This window comes from Podarcis muralis, chromosome 16 (genome assembly GCF_964188315.1).
Source record: "Podarcis muralis chromosome 16, rPodMur119.hap1.1, whole genome shotgun sequence".
NCBI lineage: Eukaryota > Metazoa > Chordata > Lepidosauria > Squamata > Lacertidae > Podarcis > Podarcis muralis.
Genome location: NC_135670.1, coordinates 37,255,689 through 37,260,715, shown reverse-complemented (window position 1 = coordinate 37,260,715; position 5,027 = coordinate 37,255,689). Strand labels below are relative to the sequence as shown.

Genomic DNA, 5,027 nt, shown 5'->3' with positions numbered 1-5,027 from the left:
TCTCGCAGCTCCTCTGACAGGAAGGGGAATGGAGCAGCTGTGGCGCCAGGAAGCACTGCAAGTGGTGGTATGTTAATTCCATGGGGAATCCATTCCCCACATGTGCCATAGAGGACGGGGGGGGGGGGGGGGAATTTGCCAGGAAAATGCAATGTCCTTCGTCTCTCCCAGGGCCATGGTTTGGGAGGAAAGGCTCCGGCCCACCACCACCACCACCAGAAGCAGCAGCGCAGCGGTGCAAGGGGGAAACTCCGAGTGTGCAGGTATGCTGTGATTTGATCTTACCAACCAGTAATATCAATAATCCAATTTTATTACGCAAAACCAAGAATATCTATGGTGATGCGTTGTTGCAGGGGCCGAGGGCCGGTGCCTGCTCTGCCCATTGGGCAATCTGGCTCTGCTTGGAGATGCATCCCAGAATTCTCCCCACCCCATACGTCCTTCCTTCCTTCAGACAGAAGCGGACATGGTGTGTGGAAGTGGACCAGGGGAAGAAGTGGCTCTCCCGTTGCTGGGGGTGGGGATTGCCATTTCCTCATGCCAGCAATGGGACAGCCAGCTGGAGGAGGAAGGCCAGATTTAGATAGTCCTGTAGTTAACCCATATTTCTCCTAATTTCTCTAGGGATGAGGCTTCAGATCCGGCTCCCGGGACAAAGAGCAAGATACCATCCCGGCGGTTCCCGGCTGAGGACCCTCGCGCCCGTTCCCCACTGCCCCGTCTCCGTGCGGCCATGGCTCCTCCCCGGCCCTGCCTGCCACAGAAGCAGCAGACGAGGTTTCCTCCAATTCGAAGAACATCTCGAGTAATTTTAGAGAGGGAGGAAACCTTGCCTGCTGCTTCTGAGCTAGGCCGGCCGGGGCGGAGCCAAGATGTCCATACGGAGGCGGAGGCCAGGTTTGGGGAACTTGTAAGATCAGGTAGGAGGAAATGCCCCCTTCCCAGGTCCCCCACCCTCCTGCCCCAGACTGGGGCTAGCCTGGCTGGGAGCGGCGCCGGCTGATGTCTCCTTTGCTTTGCAGCGAGGGAACGACTCAGCCTCGGAGCCGCCGGATCCCGGGAGGGACTGAAGCCCAGGCGGAGGATACCTGCCTCGGAGGTAATGGGACAGGGGGAAGCAACCTTTAGTGTTTAGAGATCCCTTGAAAGATCCTCTGCTTTAAAGATCCCTTCTTTCTTGCAGAATCTCCCCCCTGCACCGCTGTGGCCGCTGCCCAGGCCTCCTCCCAGAAGGCCATAGAATATAACCCTGGCATGAAGGCAGTGACAGAGCAAGGTGCTGAATTATCCAATGAAGAACGCAATCTTCTCGCTGTGGTGTACAAGAATGTGGTTGGGGGAAGACGCTCTGCTTGGCGAGTGATCTCTAGCATTGAGCAGAAAACTGACGGAAATGACAAGAAGATGCAGCTTGTCAAGGACTACCAAGAGAAAGTGGAGTCTGAACTTCAGTCCATCTGCACTACAGTTCTGGAGTTGCTAGACAAGTACTTAATAGCTAATGCAACTAACCTAGAGAGCAAGGTGTTCTATCTGAAGATGAAGGGAGACTGCTTTTGATACCTGGCGGAGGTTGCCAGCGGAGATGGCAGAAAACAAACCATATAAAATTCACAGGCGGCTTATCAGGAGGCGTTTGACATCAGCAAGAAAGAGATGCAACCCACACATCCAATTCGTTTAGGCTTAGCGCTTAACTTTTCCGTATTTTACTATGAGATCCTCAACAACCCAGAGCTGGCTTGCACATTGGCCAAGGCAGCTTTTGATGAAGCCATTGCAGAACTTGATACGCTGAATGAAGACTCGTACCAAGACAGCACTCTCGTCATGCAGTTGCTTAGAGACAACCTCACATTTCGGACATCAGACAGCGCAGGAGAAGAATGTGATGCTGTAGAGGTTCAGAAAACTCAACTGCATATGGAGTGTCATTCCCCTTCTCAAGAAACCTTTTGACACGTCTCATTCCTTATAGCTCCACTTGGATTTCCTAGAGCAAAGAGAAGCCATCCATGTGTATGGAAATCAATTTATAGTCCTTTCACACTGCAGCTTTGGGAAAACTCCATTCCTTGATTTGTGTTTTGTCCTGGCCTTCCTGGTGTGCATTTACTGCTGTAGAAAAGTATTAATCCTGGCTTAATTTCCATATAAACATAAGTAATTTCCAAACACTTATGGAGCGGACTAAAGTTTCTGGTATTTAAAAATAAATCTGAACCAGTTCCTGCAAGCAACTGTGGTGTTTTTATTTATTTATTTATTATTATTATTATTATTACAGTGATGAAATGAAAATGTAGTTAATGCAACTAAAGAGTGTTCAACACAGTTCAATTCTCCACATTCCCTTTTTATTCTGCAGGGGTTTCTTGGTGATTTGACTTTCCCGTGCTACTGTGTATTCGTTTCTGTAGGATCTGGGGTGTCTTGGGCCAAATGGGAAGCATGGCAGAGTGGCTTCCTATATGTGTGTACAGCAGGAGCTACTGAGTGTTTTAAATACAGGGATTCTTCTTACTTTTCAGTTGTTGCTGTTCAACTGCTATCCCCTCCCAATAAAATTTCACTTACACTCCTAATAATAATAATAATAATAATTTTTATTTATACCCCGCCCTCCCCAGCCAAGGCCGGGCTCAGAGCGGCTTACAAGCAATAATAAAAACAAGCTGAATGATTACAACTTAAAAACAAAATTAAAATACAACATGAAAATATGGAAACATTAAAATATTAAAATGTAGCCTCATCGCAGGAGGAGAAGGAAAGGAAAAAAGAAAGAGAGGGAGGGAATCAAATTGGCTCCAAGCCAAAGGCCAGGCGGAACAACTCTGTCTTACAGGCCCTGCGGAAAGAAATCAGATCCTGCAGGGCCCTGGTCTTATGAGGCAGAGCGTTCCACCAGACCGGAGCCAGAGTTGAAAAGGCCCTGGCTCTGGTTGAAGCCAATCTAACTTCCTTAGGCCCCGGGACCACTAGGGTGTTGCTATTTATGGACCTTGAGGCTCTCCGTGGGGCATACCGGGAGAGGCAGTCCCGTAGGTATGAGGGTCCTAGGCTGTGAATGGCTTTAAAGGTCAAAACCAGCACCTTAAATCTGACCCTGTACTCTACCAGGAGCCAGTGCAGTTTGAAAAGCACTGGGTGAATATGCTCCCATGGCAGAGACCCCGTGAGGAGCCTCGCTGCAGCATTCTGCACCCAGCATTCTGCAGCCCCTACAAGTGCCCCTGCATTGTGCTTTCACTACACATTTTGAAATATGATGGCTGATTATCCTGGTTTCCATTAAACTTTGTTTATGGTGCTTCTTCAGCTGCACAAAGCTCTTTGCAGGGCTTCTTCCGTGCCCGTATAGCCTCACAACCCTGCTTAGCCACTACAATTCTATTTGCACAAACTGAGGCTGAAATATCTATTGCTCAAGGACAGCAAATGAGCATCTCCATGTCACTTCCTTCCTATTCTGTACTACTTCCCTGCTAGTTTCAGGACTTGGCTGTGTAACTTGTTTGCAATAGGCACTGTCTTGGAAGATGTGAACGAATACTAGGCTTATTGCCTCCATGCATGTACATAATGCATTTCCCCCACAACATGAGGTTACACGTGAAAGTAAATCCCGACCTTCTTCACAACTGCTGCTAAGCTGCAGGGGGGGGGGGGGTGTTATTTGGAACAGTGAGGAAAGGAGATACTTAGATTCCGTCCCTACCCATTTACCGCAACGATGCACTTTATCTTGCACCTAAACGGTTTACGAGGAGAAGGCAGCGCGTTAAGCATGAATGCCAACCTCCTCTTCATTGCAAACAGCCTTTTTGACAGCAAGAGGCTTCACAGCTGGAAATATATTTAAATAGAAGCTTTTAAAACATTTGCATGCATACACAACCTGATACAGGAACATGGGATCGTCAGTGCGACTCCTAGGGGCCGAATTCACTTCGCCCCTTCCTTCAATAAAATATTTGAAAGGGCTGCCCCCCCCCCCCCCCGCCGAAAAAGTTGATGAGCATTGCCATTCAAAAAGTGTGCGCGCACCGTGTCACGTGATTGATTATGCAGAGCAGGGCTCGCCTGCCCCCCACCCCACGCCCAATATTTTTTTCAAGTTGGCACCCCTGCCTGTGGCAGCACGCAGAGAAAGGCCGGGCTCCTGCGCTTTTGACGCTAGCCGTGCAGCATCGGTCCTCTTGCAAAGTTGAGAAAAGCGGCGCCTGCAGAAATCAACCCCTCCCGCCTTTCGGCACAACTTCTAAAAGCACGAGAGCCCTCTCCTCATGCATTGAACAGAGTTGCTTAGAAATCCACACGTATTGCGGGAGGAGGGGGAAAGCTGTGATCTCTTGGCGCCGAGACAACCTTCCTGGGATAAAGGGCCAAAGGGCGCAACCAGATCAGAGGGCGCACCTCGGGGGAAGGGCTTTTGTTTTGTTTTTAACCAGCGATTCCAGTCTTCAAAGATCTGCCGAGCGTCCCCGCTGCCTCGCGTGCCCTCGGGGCAGCAGGGCAGGCGTTTGGCTTGGGCGGCCCTCGCCCGGCCAAGGAAACAGCTTCTCCTCAGCTGCTGAGCGAAAACACGCCGCCAGGCAGGCAGGCTGGAAGCGCTAGTGGCGCCTTGGGGGGCGCCTGTTGCTGAGGGAGCCGGCGCCTCGCTTTCGCCCCCTCCCCTGCGCGGAGGGGCTGCCCCTCCAGCCTCCTTTCTCTCCGCCAGCTGCCCTCACTCACCCGCGTCGTAGAAGGCGTCCAGCACGGCCGTCTCGCCGAAGTCCAGCTCGCCAAAGTTGACGGTGCTGAGCTGGGCTCCCTCGGCCTCGCAAGCCCGCGCCAGGCACTGCAGTGCGCCGGCCTCGGGGCTCCGCGCCCCCGAGCCGCCCTTGGGGCCGTCGTTGAGGGAGGAGGGCGGCCCCCGGGAGCTGGGAGAGCCGGGCTGCCGTGGCCGAGAGGGCTGCTCTGCCGGGCGCCGCTGAATATAACTAAAAAAATTCTTAAATTATTGGGGGGGCAGAGCCCCC

At 51.6% G+C, this 5,027-nt stretch overlaps 1 pseudogene across 1 annotated transcript; it reads left to right on the top strand.

Annotated features, from left to right (window-relative positions):
- Positions 1-990: 990 nt before the first annotated feature.
- On the top strand, positions 991-2,239 carry LOC144325785 (14-3-3 protein theta-like; annotated as a pseudogene). The gene is made up of 2 exons (XR_013390967.1): positions 991-1,102; positions 1,187-2,239. The product of XR_013390967.1 is annotated as a 14-3-3 protein theta-like (transcript).
- The last annotated feature ends 2,788 nt before the right edge of the window (positions 2,240-5,027 follow it).